General features: G+C 36.4%; 1 protein-coding gene and 1 long non-coding RNA gene across 10 annotated transcripts in view; one reads left to right on the top strand and one right to left on the bottom strand.

Annotated features, from left to right (window-relative positions):
* Positions 1–16,927, top strand: part of CAMK2D (calcium/calmodulin dependent protein kinase II delta) — a 363,055-nt gene that overhangs the window by 327,300 nt on the left and 18,828 nt on the right. The window lies entirely within an intron of this gene.
* Positions 1,746–11,831, bottom strand: LOC103103533 (uncharacterized). The gene is made up of 3 exons (XR_468531.3): positions 11,654–11,831; positions 4,642–4,688; positions 1,746–2,333 (listed from the first exon to the last, which is right to left on the bottom strand). It is a non-coding gene; the product is annotated as an uncharacterized LOC103103533 (long non-coding RNA).

Here is a 16,927-nt window from a genome sequence, read left to right on the forward strand (position 1 = left end):
ATTAAAGACTCCCCTTTTTATTACCCTAATAGAAAGTGAAATGAAATGTGATAGGCCACTATATTGATTCTATGATGAAAGGTAAGAGTTTTTAAAAAAAAGAACCCAAAAGAAACTTCATCGCGGTGGATCATCTGGGTGAGAACATGGTAAGGGAATAGGAAATTATTAATATTAATGATTATTACTCCTCAAGATAATTCTGTAATGTTGGTGTATCAGTGTTAGTATCTCCATTTTATTGATAAGGAAACTGAGGCTCATAAACAATAAATACTTTTTTTGAGAGTCACACAGCTAGTAAGTCAGAGTTAAGCCCAGGTCTGTTGTTCAATGGTCCAGTGTTCTTTCCATTATGTCATACTTTCTCCCTATGCTAGATGAATTAAGGAATGAATGAATGAATGAACTAAATAGACAGATCCCAGACTTAAAGGATGTTAGAAATGGAAGAAGCCTTTAAGATCATAATAACTACAGCACAGAAGTATTTTCTTTAATTTACTAGAATTAAATTAATAATTGGTCCCTTTTTCCACTCTGCATTGCTAACCTCAACCTATCTTTACACATATTCTTCCTAGGACAAATGTCTGTTTTGTCAGGTACTTTGACAGTGAATGATGAGCCATAAAGCTAAAACAGATTTCCAAAAGCCAACTAAGCCATCCTCTTGGCAAAACAGAAGAGTGTATAATACATCCATCCAAGCCAATATTTAAATGTATATTAAATGTACACTTATTCATATTTAAATGTATACTTACTCTACCTGTAACTTGTGTCTGTATAGCAGTGTCATAGCAGACAAGGAGAATAGACAGTTGTCCAAAGGGAAATAAAGTGCCAGTTAGCCAAATTCCTTACTTGGTTTAGTCAGGGAACACCATTTTTCTAAGTGCTTTAGATGAACTGTGACTATTAGAAAAACAATCTTTCCTTTTAAATTCTTGAGCATTAGAAAAGAAAAAGAGCTGTATCATTTTCTGGAAAGTTTGGAACTTTGGATAAGTAGAATAGGAGAGAATATAGAGAGAACTAATGTGGTGTAATTCATATGTATAGTTATCTTCTGACATTGTTTATCTAATATTAGAGAAATAAATCTGTCAAGTATATTTGGTATAATTGAGAAAAGTGGTCTTTCTTACCCAAATTTCACCCTTGTTTGTGAATAGTGTTAGTGTTTAATAAATGCTATGAGTTTCATTTAAATTCCAAGGTAGAAGCAAATCTCTATAATGTTTTCCGAATTATTATAATTTTTATTGGTCTTAGTGGTCCCTCAAAATTAAGATAAAAACATTTAAGTAATTATACCTTATTAAAGTCTCTTTTGAAATAACTTGAGCTCATCTTTCATCTTTAAGCGTGTTTGCACACACAAGTGTATAAAGAAATCCCACAGATTACTAATATGTCAGGAAAAAACCAACAGTCTAGTTATTTCCCCACCATTCTATCTTCAGACATCAATTGATAATTTCTGGATCTTTTCTCCCAAATACTCCTTTAGTGAATGTCCTGTGTTTATTTGTTGTTTAGTAGGGACAAGGGAACTTATTAACCTCTTCTGTTTTATTCACAAAAGTTGGCCGATCTCAATCACATCCCATTAACAGAATGGAATATGCCAAATTTATTGGCAGAGTATTGCAGGATTTGCAAATCTTCTTCAAAAAGATGCTTAGCCATGTGTATTTGTTAAACAAATTTGTTAAACAAAACTACAGCAACAACCACATATAAATGCTTTTATTTAGAGAAAAAAATCATCTGAGTAGTTGAGGTTGACCTAATTATACATATTATTAGCTTTCCTTTTAAGAGATGGTCCCACCAACAACATTGCAGTCCCAAGGTGTGGGTGTGCTTATAAAAAGATATATGTGAGCAACAGTCATTTCCACTCTGTGTACATGTGAAGATTCTCCTCTGATTTATGTCTGTAGCCACTGTTTGCAGGCCCTGTCGCTGTGTCCCACTCTGCCTCTCCACTTCCTAATTTGCCCAGCACCATTGGTCGCAGTCAGACCCTCCATCTTTAATTGAAGCGCACCAGCTGGTCCATCTGCTGCAGCATCCCAGCATTCCACAACTAACCAACATCTTTTGAATTGTGCTTCCATGTGTCCTATTCGCCTCTTTCCTACTCATCACTCTTCGGGAACTGCTTGAATATCTTGCTGTCATCTTCTTCCCAACACATATAATCCAGGGAAGTTGTAGGCCAGAAGGAAGTAGTTTGGCACTGCCATATTGAATGTGATCCAGAATGGTTGTCCATGGGTGTAGTCAGTAGATTATGCAGTATGTCCAGGTGCTATGGGCAGCTGTAAGGCATGATCAGGGGAGAAGTAAAAAGAGAGAAAAAGAAGGAAAAAAAGAGTCAGAAAATGGAGAAGGGATATATAGGAAGGGAGAGAAATAAAATGGGAGATTGTTTAGCATCACCAAAAATTTTCTTTAGTTCAATCCCTAGATTGGCTATCACTGGTTAAATAAAATAATGAACAGAGGGGAAGTAAAGAGAATAGAAAACATAATGAATGTTGTAGACCTATTCTAAATGAATTATGTGAATTATTTGTTTAACTAATAAGTTTTTTAACCTGATATTACTCAAGATATTCTCAGGGGGGCATCTGGGTGGCTCAGTGGATTGAGAGCCAGGACTAGAGATGGGAGGTCCTAGGTTCAAATCTGTTCTCAGACACTTCCCAGCTGTGTGGCCCTGGGCAAGTCACTTAACCCCCCATTGGCTAGCTCTTACCACTCTTCTGCCTTGGAGCCAATGCACAGTAATGATTCTAAGACAGAAGGTCAGGATTTAAAAAAATAAAGATATTCTCAAAAAGCCTTTTAACTCAATAGACAACCATGTTTACCTAAGATCACAGATTTTAGAACTAAAGGGGGCTTCAGAGGTTATCTATTCAAACCTCCTCACTTTACAGATAGGGAAACTGAGACCTAGAGTGCTTTTGCCTTGACCTAAAACAGATAGATATTAAAGCTGAGATTATATTCATCCCCAGAGACTATGATTTGAAATCCAGCCTACAAACGGCGTCTTAGAAATTCCATATGCCAATGAGTTCATGTCCTCTTGCCTCTTAATATTTGCTTAAAACTAAATTATTTATATATGTAAATATATATAATTATTTATATAATATAGACTAGAACTTTAGTGTAATATTTGTTATTTAAGCATGGGCCAGTTGCTTAACTTCTTTGAGCTTCAGCAAGTATCATCATTTGCAAAACAGATATAATAATATTCCTAGTCCCTACCTCACAGGGTTGTTGTGAGGCTCAAATGAGAAAATGTTTGTAAAGTGCTTAATGGATTTTAAAAGTATATAAAAATGTCTACAATTTTTAAAATGGTGGCTTACCTTCTTATATTATTTCTTCAGGACTCCAATTTAAAAATTGACATAAACAAAATGATTGCCTTTCAAATGGAAGAAAATAACTTAAGAAATTTGAAAATGGCCTGGGGAAAATAAAGGCAATTTTCTTTTCCTTTTTTTAACAATAAATTTAAAAATTTTAAGATTTCTTGTCTATTTCTAGATCCAAATTCTTCAATAATTTCACTTAAATTGTATTTTAATAATTCAGAAGAAAAGAGAATACATGTTCTTTATGTATAGTTATTTATTCCTGTGAGAATTTGATTAAGAAGAAATCACTCAGATTTTTATATTTTAAAAATTGTGTACGAAGTTTATCATATTTTGCTTTATAATTTAGTTGAACAAAAAATTTTTTGTTAATTATCTAGTTTTCCTATAATCTGATGAAATAAGTTAAATAAGCTGCTAATCTTAAAAGCTACCTCTGAGTTTTAAAATACTTTAATTATTCATTTAAGCCTTTTTAACTGATTTTCTTTGCATTTAGCTTTATTTAATTTTGAAACATTAATATATCATGAGTTCTGTTACTAGCTCTGTTCTTCATCACTCAGTCACTTGGAAAAGTTATTTTTTTCTCCTCATAATGGAAGAATTGATGTTAATCATATAGTTTATTTATTGTTTTTTCTCCCTCTCCCCAAATATAATAATTCCAGTAGAATGCTATGAGTTATCTGTAGTAATCAATAAGGAATATATAATTATACATAACCTCTTATAAATGTTCTAAAATAACAGTACAAATAAATTACATAAAGAACTCAAATTCAAAATTGAGTAAGAATAATTATTTATCATAAAATATATTTCCTACAAACATATAAACTTAATGTATTTCATTGTTCAATCATTTCAGTCATGTCCCCTTCTTTGTAACTGACTCCATTTGGGGTTTTCTTAGCAAAGTTACTGGAGTGGCCTACCATTTCTTTCTTCAGGTCATTTTAAAAATGTAACTGAAATAAACAGGGTTAAGTGACTTGCCCAGGGTCACACAGCTTATAAGTGTTGGAGCCTGGATTTGAACTCAGGAAGATGTCTTTCTGATTGCAGATCTGGTACCCTATGCTCTGTACCACCTAGCTCCTATCATAAAATAGCCTAGGTTTTAAAATATGACTCTTTGTTCTTGTTCTAGAGTCTTCATTTCTTAAATAGCCATAATTGAATGGAAAGAATACTAAATGTGACATTAGAAGAAATGAGATCAGACCTTGACTCTGCATGGCATCAGTTCCCTCTGGACCTCAGTTTCTTCCTCTGTAAAATGAAGATGTTAGATTAGATTATGCCAGAAACCCATTCTGCTCAAAATTCTATGGCCCTCTAAACATTTATTCTAACAAAGTCATTTTTCAAATAATCTAGTATAAATGAAGCATATGGAAACTTAATACCAAGTGTTATCTCAAACTTTTGTTAGTTTTCCTCTCAAAAATTCAAATATAAATATTTCTCACAGTTTCAATATGATCAGGTTCTTTAGTGCCAAATTAAAGGCATTAAACTTCTAGTTGTGGATTATTTTCTACTGAGAAAGAACTCTAGAAAATCTGTTTAGTAAAATATATTTTCTAGTAGGATGTGCCAGCTTCCAAACACATTCCTCATTCCACACATTCCATGCTGCTTCCTGAACCCCTGAAATCTTCAATCTCTCCCTTCCCACCATCTTCACTTATTAGCATCCTACATCTACCATTCATTGTCCAGGCACATGCCACCTCCTTTGTATTCACTAGTTTCTCCAACTGAAAGTAATTCCTTCTTGTATTCTACTCTCCATTTATATTCTGATTTATGCTATATTTTTCTGGGTTCACATTTTTACCCCTACTAGATTGCAAGCCCAACTTCCTAGCACAGGATGTGATATTCCATAATGTGCTTAATAAAGATTTCTTCAGTAATCCAGGGCGTGATGACAAATGTTTAATGACCACCTTTTGGAGGAGAATGTATACTTTTAAGTTTAATCAGCATTATTAACATTTTCTCCATCACTTTCTTAAGCCGAAACAATCAACAAAAACAATGAATCAAACTGATTCATATTATTTGTCAACTTCTGAGAAAAAAAGACTTGCATTAAAAATTGAACAGTCCTGATATGAGTTCCAAAATACCCATGAATGAACTTGAAGCAAGACTGATCCCCTCCTATCTCTTGAGTTAGGAATTCAGTTAAGTAGTAAATTAGAGAATAGGAAAAAAAGAGAAGCAAGAAATTTAATCATGATCCTCAATTCTCCATTTTCAGTAAGTCTCAAGTATCTTAGATAGCAGGAAAAAGTCATAACCAAATAATTAGGTTACAAAAGATCGGGATTCCCTTGTTTAGTGCTCAACTCACCATTACATACATGTTGATACTCAAAAATATTTTATAAAATAATAATTTTCTTTTCTTTACCTTTTTTCCTTTTCTTCCTTCATTTCTTTCTTTTCTCCTCTCTTTTTATTTCTATCTTTTCTTTTTTCTCTCCCCCTTTCTTTCTCTCCCCCTTTCTTCCTTTCTTTCTTTCTTTCTTTCTCTCTTTCTTTCTTTCTTTCTTTCTTTCTTTCTTTCTTTCTTTCTTTCTTTCTTTCCTCCCTTCCTTCCTTTCTTCCTTTCTTTCTTTCTTTCTTTCTTTCTTTCTTTCTTTCTTTCTTTCTTTCTTTCTTTCTTTCTTTCTTTCTTTCTTTCTTTCTTTCTTTCTTTCTTTCTTTCTTTCTTTCTTTCTTTCTTTCTTTCTTTCTCTCTTTCTTTCTTTCTTTCTTTCTCTCTTTCTCTCTTTCTTTCTTTCTCTCTTTCTTTCCTTCCTCCCTCCCTCCCTCCCTTCCTTCCTTCCTTCCTTCCTCCCTTCCTTCCTTCCTTCCTTCCTTCCTTCCTTCCTTCCTTCCTTCCTTCCTTCCTTCCTTCCTTCCTTCTTTCCTTCCTTCCTTCCTTCCTTCCTTCCTTCCTTCCTTCCTTCCTTCCTTCCTTCCTTCCTTCCTTCCTTCCTTCCTTCCTTCCTTCCTTCCTTCCTTCCTTCCTTCCTTCCTTCCTTCCTTCCTTTCTCTCTCTCTTTCTTTCTCTCTCTCTTTCTCTCTTTCTCTCTTTCTTTCTCTCTTTCTTTCCTGCCTCCCTCCCTCCCTTCCTTCCTTCCTTCCTTCCTTCCTTCCTTCCTTCCTTCCTTCCTTCCTTCCTTCCTTTCTCCCTCTCTCCTTACCTCCCTCCCTCCTTTCCTTCCTTTCTCCCTCCCTTCTTACCTCCCTACCTCCAATTCTCCCTTTCTTCATTCCTTCCTCCCTCCCTTCCTCCCTTCCTCCCTTGTCCTTCCTCCCTCTCCCTCTCTCTTTTGTTCCTTCCTTCTTTCGTTCTCTCTTTCCTTATTCCTTCTTTCTTTTTTCTGTAATATTTAAGTGACAGAATTATTCCCAAATTAATATGACTGAGTAGAAAGATTATTGCATTTAGAATCTAATCAGCACTTGAAGTAAGAATGAATCTCAGCATACAGACCAGGCCTGTATATAGGATTATGTACATATACATGTGTGTATAGGAGTGGCCATGTGTATGTATAAACGCATGTGTACGTGTGTGTATGATATAGCTGTAGAGCGATTTCTATGAGTCATATGCCTAGAGACTATAGTTAAACCCTTGGGAGCTGATGAGATTACAGAGAGATCAAGAGAGAAAGAAACAGAGAGAGACAAGACAGAATAATGGAAGAAGAAAAAAGGCCAAATCCATGGGGAAATGCCACATTTAGGGATGTAATGCAGATGATTAACCCACTCTTGGGTCCAAAAGGAGAACCAAAAACCAGGAAATTCCCAAAAGCCCAGAGAGGAAAGGTAGACTCCCCAAAGGCATTTGTCATAGCAGGGAGAATGTCTTGGGCAGAAATGGGATTCCCTGCAGAGCGTGATGTCCTCCAGAGGCTCCTGGTCACGAGTGACATGATGTTTATTGCATCTAATCCCAGGCTACTGCAGGGCCTCCTTGAAAAGAAGCCACCACGTGGATTATTCCATTCCCATTTTCCCTAGGTGACAGTAAAACCTTCAGTATTAAGAGATTTTTGTTGTCGGTTTTGTTATTCGATTATTTTCAGTCGTGTTTGACTCTTTGTGACCCCATCTGGCCTCTTCTCAGCAAAGATACTGGAGAAGTTTACCATTTCCTTCTCCAGCTCATTTTACAGATGAGAAAACTAAGGCAAATGGGGTTAAGTGATTTGCCCAAGGTCCCACAGCTAGTGTCTACCATCAGATTTGAACCTAGGAAAATGAGTCTTCATCTGACTAATAAAGGTTAGCAGGTTGGTGATCTGTTAGGTTTATTAATTGCTTAGTTCTTGAGAACTATTCAGAATTGAGATAATTGCTTTAATATTATCACAGTTGGGAAGTTAAGATATTCTCATCAAATGATTCTGTTGAACTTATGTCTTCTTCAATAGGAATATTCGTTTTTTAGAAAAGATTAGGTAACAAATAATGACCAATTCCAACCCATATTGCAGAATGATTTGTTTTCTTTGCAAAGACATTTGTTTACAACTTGAAATGGAAACACTTCTTTGGGAGACTTACATGGGAGTCAAGTCAACACTGAATGAATCGCCTTGGCACATTACCTTTTAATTTAAATATTGTAGCATTTCACATCATTGCCGAGTATAATTTAGAAATGAAGGTATTTTGTTGAAGAAGAGAGGGAGATATAAAATAAATTAGGAAGGTAGAATTACAGCCTCATGTTGTTCAGTCTTTTCGGTCATGACCAACTCTTCATGACCCAAACTGGATTTTTTGGCAAAGAGACTGGAGTGGCTTGTCATTTCACTCTCTATCTCATTTTATAGATGAAGAAACTGAGACCAACAGGGTTAAGTAACTTGTTCAGGGTCACAAAGCTAATAAGGCCCAGACTGAGTTTGATCTCAGGAAATTAAGCCGTCCTGACTCCAGGACCTGTGCTTTATCTACTATGCCACCTACCTGCCCATCCTATGTTGGGACAGTGAAAAGAACGCTGGACTTTAATTCAGAAGCTCTGAATTTGAGTTCCACTTCCGACACTCTGTGGTCTTGAGTCTCAGTTTACTCATTTTTAAAATGGAGATAATATTTATTTCACATAGACTGTCTTTAACCTTTCTCTGTAACATAAACGTTAAGCACATTCCCTAGAACATGGAAGGCATTTAACAATTGTTTATTAACTGACAAGATTGCATTTTGTAAATAACAAAACACTTGTTTTTATTCAAAAGAAAACTGTTTTTAATATCCATTTACCAAGTTGTTGAAATGTGAGAAGCTATATTTTACCCTCTCTCTAGAAATTAAAGCTTCTGTTATTTTATGGGTATTTGCCTCAGTTTCCTCATCTATAAAATGAGTTGGAGAAGGAAATGGCAAGCTCCTCTGTCTGGTACCTTTGCCAAGAAAATCTGAAATGGGGTCAGATACACCTGAAAAGACTGAAAAAACAACAACAATTATTATTATTTAGAATAATTCCAAGCCCTTATATATTACATTAGGGTTTGCAACATGCTTTATAAATATCTCATTTGCTCTGTTCCCTGCACCTCTAAAGTCTTAACTAATTCTTTCTACATAGCTTAGAGATGACAGGAGGTTCTTAAAATGTGAGAGAGCTCAACACCAGGCAATTCCTACCAAGCTGAAAGACTTTGAGTCTAAGTCTTGAAAGAAATGCTTTGTCTGTCTGTCATTTGAGCATTAATCTGGCCAAGTTTAGAGAGGCAACTCAGAGACTTACTAGCTGTGTGAACCTGAGCAAGTCACTCAACCTGTTTGCCTTAGTCCACTGGAGATGGACAGCAGGTGGGCAGCCATCAGATGGTTCATTTTATCAGCCTCCAGATACTAAGATATGGAAGAACTTACTTACAGTGTGGTATGGTGGGGAAAAAAAAATATTGACTTTACAGTTTAATACCTCTTTTTTTCACCATCTGGCTCTTTCCAGAACTTCCTGGTTTTCTTCTTCATTACTCATGAATGTGGGCACTACAGTCAAGTCATACCTTCTCACTGTTCCTCATGTCCATCATTTCACCACGGATCTCCTTGGCTTTGAACCCATGTCTAGAATGCTCTCTCTTTCCCTTCTTGCCTCAGCCTCTTAGAACCTCTGACTTCCTTCAAGTCTCAGCTCAAATATCACCTTTTGCAAGAGTCCTTTCAGTCCTTCCAGTTTTAAGCAGTTTGCCTACTAAACTTAGCCTTCCATCAAATCTGTTGGTGTGGCACATGGTATAGTCTTTGTAAATGCTTGCGGAAGGTTCAATCCTCCCTCCATGATTTATTAGCTATGGGAAGTCGCTTTAGATCTATGGGACTCCGTTTCTTCATTTTATGATGAAGTTTCACCAGCTGACCTCTAAGATCTCTTCCAGCGCTAAGTAGATGATGCTGTGATTTGAATTAGTGGGAAGAATCTCCATCTTTGGAGAACCAAAGCAATACGTATAAGGAAGACAGGCTGAAAGATGCCTTCATATCAGGTTTATAATGAATTATTTTTTAAAAAATGAAGCAGTGAGATGGCCCCATGGATAGAGCCCTGGACCTGGATCAGAGAGACCTGAGTTCAAATGCAGACACAGATACTTATTTGCCGTGTGACTATGGTCAAGTCATTTAATCTCGGTTTCCTTTAATCCACTGGAGATGTGACATCACTCCATTATCTTTGCCAAGAGAACCCTCTGGGCAGGATGATGGTCCATAGGGATCACAAAGAGTCAGATGGGACCCAATGACTAAACATCATCTTGAAGAAAATGGTGGGTAACTGTTTTAAATCTCTCTTGATCACAAATGAGAAAATATGTAGAAACTGAAGCCACTGGGACTTAATTTAGGTATAAGAAAGACTTTTCCAGGAAGTGGATTTGTGTAGAGTGGCAAGTCTCCTTCTGAGGGAATCTACTGCTATTCCTTTCTCTCCAAGCCTCTTTTCACCTCCCAAAGCTGCTTCTTCATGGCCAAATCTTTGCTGAAGGTCATTGGTCCAGATTTATGTGACTAGATCTTTTCTCTGGTTATAGTATAGAAATCAATGAAATTCTCTTTCATTTAGTTAGGTCCATAGCTTCTAGCCAAAACGAGTCTGAAAATTTCTGACTGAGGCCATTTTCTCCCTTCATTCCCTTTCTCCATCTAATATGCATGGATGTGTTGGAATCAACTTGTAAGCGCCTGAGAGAGATTCAACTGCTCAGTTTTTTTGTGTGAGTCTTGGAAATTGCCAAATGCTCCAAATCATTACTTGATTTATTGCTTTGTCGATTGTCAAAAGGTAAGGAGGGAATGGAGAAAGTTGTATAGTGCAGATTGTGTTTACAAGTGTGTCATAGGAACTTCATTTCCCAAAGAGATGGCTAAATACATAGAAGTCAAAAATTTCTTTGGAATCCATACTCACATCTTTGTGAATCTTTCAATATTACTTGAACAGAAAAGTAAACAAATTTTAAAGAACAAGGAAGATTTGGATTTAGCATAAGCAAATAGCTGAGCCCCCTATGTTAGTCTCATAGAAGAAGCCTTGTCAACCAGACCCACACATCCCTAGTTTCTGAAGTGTTCCTTAGAGACACATTATTCTTTAATCTAGGGATCACTAGGAAGTCAATTGCTAATAATCACATGAGAATCTTCAGAGTTGTGAACATGGAAGGAAGGAATGACTAATTCTTACTCCACTTAATATCCAATCTAGAATTTTTTAGTTGAAAGTAAATTATTTTCCATTTAACAAATATGAGCATTACTTTCTATGAAATGCTTGAATTGATAAATGATAAAGAAAGGAAAAAGGATATATTTTAATGCCACTGTGCATATTTGTCTGCTTTAAAATTCAGTTCCAAAGTAGTCTGGTATCTATTGGGCTCATCTGAGACAAATTTATAAGGCATAGACTTGACCTGGGATTTCGGCAGTATAGTATAGGGAAATTCCACATTAAGAAACCCCCCTCTACTAGTGAAGGTAGCACCATTTCTGTTATTTGACGTCTTTGTTTCCTAGAATGGAAGGGTCAAACTCTTGCCTACCAATCCCAGAGTACAGCCCCAACCTGATTAAAATAATTAAATTATTAAATTTAAATATTAATGAATTAAAAATTAATGTTTAACCAAATAAATCAAAATACATTAGAACATAGATAATGGTTCATTCATAGTATTCTAAGGCAATATGCTACTCACAGAGATCTGAATTTGATACCACTAGATTAGAGAACTGAGACATTAAATAACCCAGAATCACTCAGTCAGTATATATCAGAGGTTTAACTTGAATCTGAGCCATCCTGGCTCTTCAGTCTGCCACTCTGCCTCTATTGCTCAGATATTATCCCTGTTTTCATAAGGGTTGCTGAAAGAAATGAACAATATGGCCTTTCTAAAATGGTCACTAATTGGTTCTTAATTCATCATTTAGAATGAAGTCACAATGCTGTCACTAACGGAACTACACCTTTAAGTGATAAGGGAAGCTATTTCTGCAAACACCTTTAAAGGAAAGTTCTTCTGAGCTGGAAACCACCCCTACCAGTTCTAAATTGGTGTTCTGTGTCAGTGCTAAAGATCACCAAACCACAGCATGTGTTTTGATGACTCATTTTGAAGCCTCCAGTTTGAAAGAATCCTTTCACCTGCCCAGTTTAGGTTTTCAAGAGTGTGAAGAGATTAATCATTTCTGGGGCCCCTAGCTCAGCAGACTGCTGACTGCTAAAGAATCATGGCAACACTGGGTAAATTGGGCACTGGAATTAGCCTCCCTTGGCCCAAGAGCTATGGCTTGGCATGTAACTCTTACAAGTTATCACAGGCTTCCAAAACTTCCTACAGATTTCTAATGTGTGTATTTTGAATCCATGGGTGGAGCCTTACCTTCTTGGATGATTGGGATGATAAATGGGTCATTCATGTAGATTTAGGATCATAAGTTTAGAACTGAAAGAGAATTTAGAAACCCTCTGGTCCACCCCACTGATTTTACAGATGAAGAAACTGAGGTTTGGGTGGGGGTGAAATAAAGGACTTGTGTTAAAGTCATATAGGGAGCTAAGTATCAGAGGTAACTTGTCCAAAGTCATATTATATGTAGTAAATGGCAGAGTTGAGATTCAAACCTAGGATTTGAATTTCAAATCCTAAAACCTTTTTACTGCATCACACTCTCTAAGAAACGTGTTTATGGCCACACAGGTAGAAAGAAATATATGATTATATAAATACATTAAATTTATAATTTATATTAACTTTTATTTATAATTTGTATTAAGTATTTCATATGGAAATTTATCCTGTATAATGGCATATATACTTATATGTGAATGTTCCTCCAGCATCTCATTGTGTTCATTATGCACCGTATAGTAGGAAATTATCTTGCTTTCTTGGTAGCTAGATCATATCACAATTTCTGACAAAACTTGCCAAGCAGGCAACACTTTGAATATGGGTCCAAATATATATTCTCAAAGGACCCGCCTCCCTGAATACAGAGAAATTTATCATCCACTTGGCAACTCCATATGGATTAATCTTTTGACCATGGCAGCTTTTAAAGGCTATCTACCAAATCATAGAGAGGTTGCAGTCAACATCCTTGGAGGGAAGAATCAACACATGAAATCCCAGGTCCTTGAAGTATGTACTGGACTAAACTTCTCTAGAATTGTGGCAAGGAAAAATATTTCACCCGTCCATATGCAAACATGCAAAAACTCATTTTATTTTGCTGGTTCAACTGCCCAAGTTTGAGATTATTCTATCACAAAATCTTAATAAGAAATATGAATCTCATTGTTGTTCTCCCTCTACCCTTTTTCCTTCTTCCCTGTTTCCACTGTGGGATCATGGATTTAGATACCCGGAAGATATCTTAGAGATATCTGGTCATCTAAGCCCCTCACTTTATAGATGAATCATCAAAGCCCACTAGTCAATATTTTCAGTTTCCTATTATTCATCACCCATTCATTGGACTATATAAAGATTTCAGCATGCAGAGAAGCATGCCCAAGTGTGTTAGCATGCCCTAGGGCAAGGAGTGAGGACAGGAACCAGTGGTAATATCTGCCTCTGCGTGTGCTGGCATACCCAGCAGGGCACCATGCGTAGGGTAGGTCGTACTTAGATTCTGCTGTATTCTTAGTTAATTGCCCGCACTCTGTGAACCCTTTATGCTTTTCCATTTCAAGGAAATGAAAATTCCAGTGAAACTAATGTCAGTTAGGCAGTGGGATATTTATTGGTAGTGATAATATCTCCCTCCCACCCCCCTCCAACTATAGTTTTTGCAGCTTCCAGACTTGGCAATTACCTTGAAAATACAGAAATACAATGTCACAACACATCACTTCTCCATTTCTGAATGCTAAAATAATCCTGTCTTGAAGTTTGGACTATCATCTTCGATGCCGACCTTTCTGGGTGAAAAACAGACGAATGCAAACATCTAACCATTCATGGAAGAGTGGAAAAGCATTCCTGTAGTTAAAATGTCATTCCACTGTTAGGACCGCACATGTGCTTGGCTTCTTCATATAAGACTATCTGTAAGCAAACAGCTGTTGCCCTGATGTACATTGAAATTTTGTGCTATAGGAGGAGCCCTGGGAAGCCTGAGAGGCCACTGTCGGTACTAGAATGATAAAAGACAACAGTGTAAAATGGAATGGAATCTCAGTATCCCTGATGGGAGGTTTCTGGAGATAACACAGAGCCTGGTAGATAGTAAGAGCTTGAGAATGATTCGTTAAATTGAATTGATAGTAGAAAGTGGCTGTGAAGGATCTCTCACATCAAATGTAGGGGACATATTTTCATTGTCACTGGTGCAGGGAGACCAATTGTTTTTCTACCTATAAATAGAGGAAAGAGATGGGCAATTCTATTTAATGTCATTTTTATATAATCTTAATATATGTAATTATATAAAAATATAAATATTTTATATAATTTATATATTTATATAATATTACTTTATAATAATTTTATATAATTATATCATTTATATAAATTTTACTTTACAAGATATGTAAAGACTTGCATTCAAGGAAATGTGTTGCTATGCTATTTCTGCCCTTTATTTTGAGATATATTCCTTGAAAATGTCTTTGGACTGAGTGATTATTTAGGAGAGCAGTCAGTATATCAGCTTAGAAATATGTTTCATCGGGTTGTTGTTTTTTTTTTTTACAGGATAAGAATGAGATGTAGTAGATAAAAAAAGTGTTTGGTAAGGACACATCTGTTCATAGCATGAGCTATAATGAATAAAGACGAAAGATAAGAGCGGTCCAAATCATTGTAAAGCTAGATAACTCTCAGAGCAATGACAAGTATAAAGTAATTTGTAAAATCCTGGCTTTGTGGATTATTTTGTGTATCCCTTGTTTCTTATCAACAAAATGAGCTATTTCTCATCTCATCCAATCGGACCCTTTGCTCCTCTTTCTGCTCCTGGGGCAATGCAGACAAGTCCAATTCTTCATTCTCACAACAGCCCTTATGTACTGAGGATGAGCCTGACTCAGACCATTTCCTTGACTCCCCCCATCCAACCTTCCTCCAATTTAGGCTAAATGTTGGCCCAAGAAGTATATATGGCCAATATAGAAATGTAGTCACTCTCCTATGTGGTAGAGTAGAGAATGTGTTCAACTGGGCCTGAGTTCAAGTCTGGCTCTACTACTTAATCCCTGCATGACTGTAATAACACTTGACAAACTCCTTGAGCGTCATGTTCTTAGTGTACTAAATTATCAAACACTATGTGTTTTTCAGCATCCTTTTAAAATGAGAAAGAGCACATCGCCTGAGTTCTGCTCATGGCAACTTGGTGGACCTGGAGTTTGTTTTGTAATTTTTTCCAAGCTCAGACACGATGTAAACTTGGATAAATCACTTAACTTCTGATTGCCTCAGTTTCCTCATCTATAAAATGAGATGAATAAGACCTCCCAGGATATTGTGAGGATCAAATGAGATATTTGTGAAGCATTTAGCACGGTGCCTGATGCTCTATAAATGCTAGCTATTACTATTATTATTCATTTGATTCTTCTAATCTGCTGAGCAACCCACTAGCTAGTCATTTGATATCTCAGTATCCCCAGGCAAGTCTCAATGCTTATAAAAATTATAAGGGAACTGTATTAGTATAAGGGAGTTTTCAAGCTAGGATTCTCCATACCAATTGAAATCAGAAGTTTGGACCCAAACCAACAGCACCCAAAGGAAAAAACTAAAATGAAAAAAACCCTACTGTGAACTGGAAAATCAGATAACCAAGCCTTTTAGGTATATTTTATAGTTATTATTATTTCTATCCTTATGACTAATGATGATAATAATATGACTAATATAGTTATTCATAATCATCATAGCTAATATTTACCTATTGCCTTAAGGTTTGCAAAGCAAAATGCTCCATTTATGTTGACTCATTTAATCACATAATCTCTGGATGAGGACCATAAGGTACTTCATGGCTTTCTTTTCATGCTGTTTGGGTTCTCGAGACCTCTTTTGCCTTTTTCAAGGATCTCTGCCACGTTTCAACTGAAAGAAGTGCTTAGATTACTGGCTGGCCTGTTGTTAGTACAGAAATACTATCAGTTGTAGAGAGGACTGTTCTGTGTTCTGTGCCAAAAGGGAGATGTAGCATTTGTGGTAGGTTTCATTGAGGGTCCAGACCTCCAGAGTGAAACTATGCAAGCCCATCACGTTGGGTGATATCATTCAGACACAATTGTGCCTGGCATTTGTAACTTTCAACCTCAAGACTGGAACTGTTCTCTCTCCCTCTCCCTCCTCACTCTGCTCTCAGGACATGAATTAATACATAGGGCTGATTAGTCGAAAAATAGGATAAAGAAAACCCCAAATTCTGTTTGAGCAAGTAATAGTAAATACACCAGAGTTAATGAGCAGTTTCTTTCAATGAGACCATAAAACGCATGAGTGACCTTAATTTGTGTGTTTGCCTAAGATAATGACTTGTTCAAAGGGGTTATTTTTGTTAATGGTAGCATGGAAAGGTACAATCAAACCATGGGACAGCCAGTTGTGTGAAATTAGTGTAATAATTAATTACAGCTCCACCATAGTAATTAAGTAATCAGTCACCTTGCCAGTAAAAGTTCAGAGACATTTAGGTGGTTCATTCAAGTTTGTGGCTCAAAATACTGAAATGGGGACTCTAAAGTGGGAGGTGGTATGGCTCAGTGAACTAAATCACAGGCTGGAACTTCAGCTAAATGGAACTTGAACACTGGTTCAGCCACTAATCAGTTGGATGCATTGAGTAAGGTACTCATTTGTTATTTTTTCAGTCGTATCCAAATCTTTGTGACCCCATTTAGGGTTTTCTTGGCAAAGCCACTGGATTAGTTTGCCATTTCATTCTCTAGCTCTTTTTTACAGTTGAGGAAACTGAGGCAAACAGGGTTAAGTGATTTGCCAGTG

Source organism: Monodelphis domestica, chromosome 6, assembly GCF_027887165.1.
Source record: "Monodelphis domestica isolate mMonDom1 chromosome 6, mMonDom1.pri, whole genome shotgun sequence".
Lineage (NCBI taxonomy): Eukaryota > Metazoa > Chordata > Mammalia > Didelphimorphia > Didelphidae > Monodelphis > Monodelphis domestica.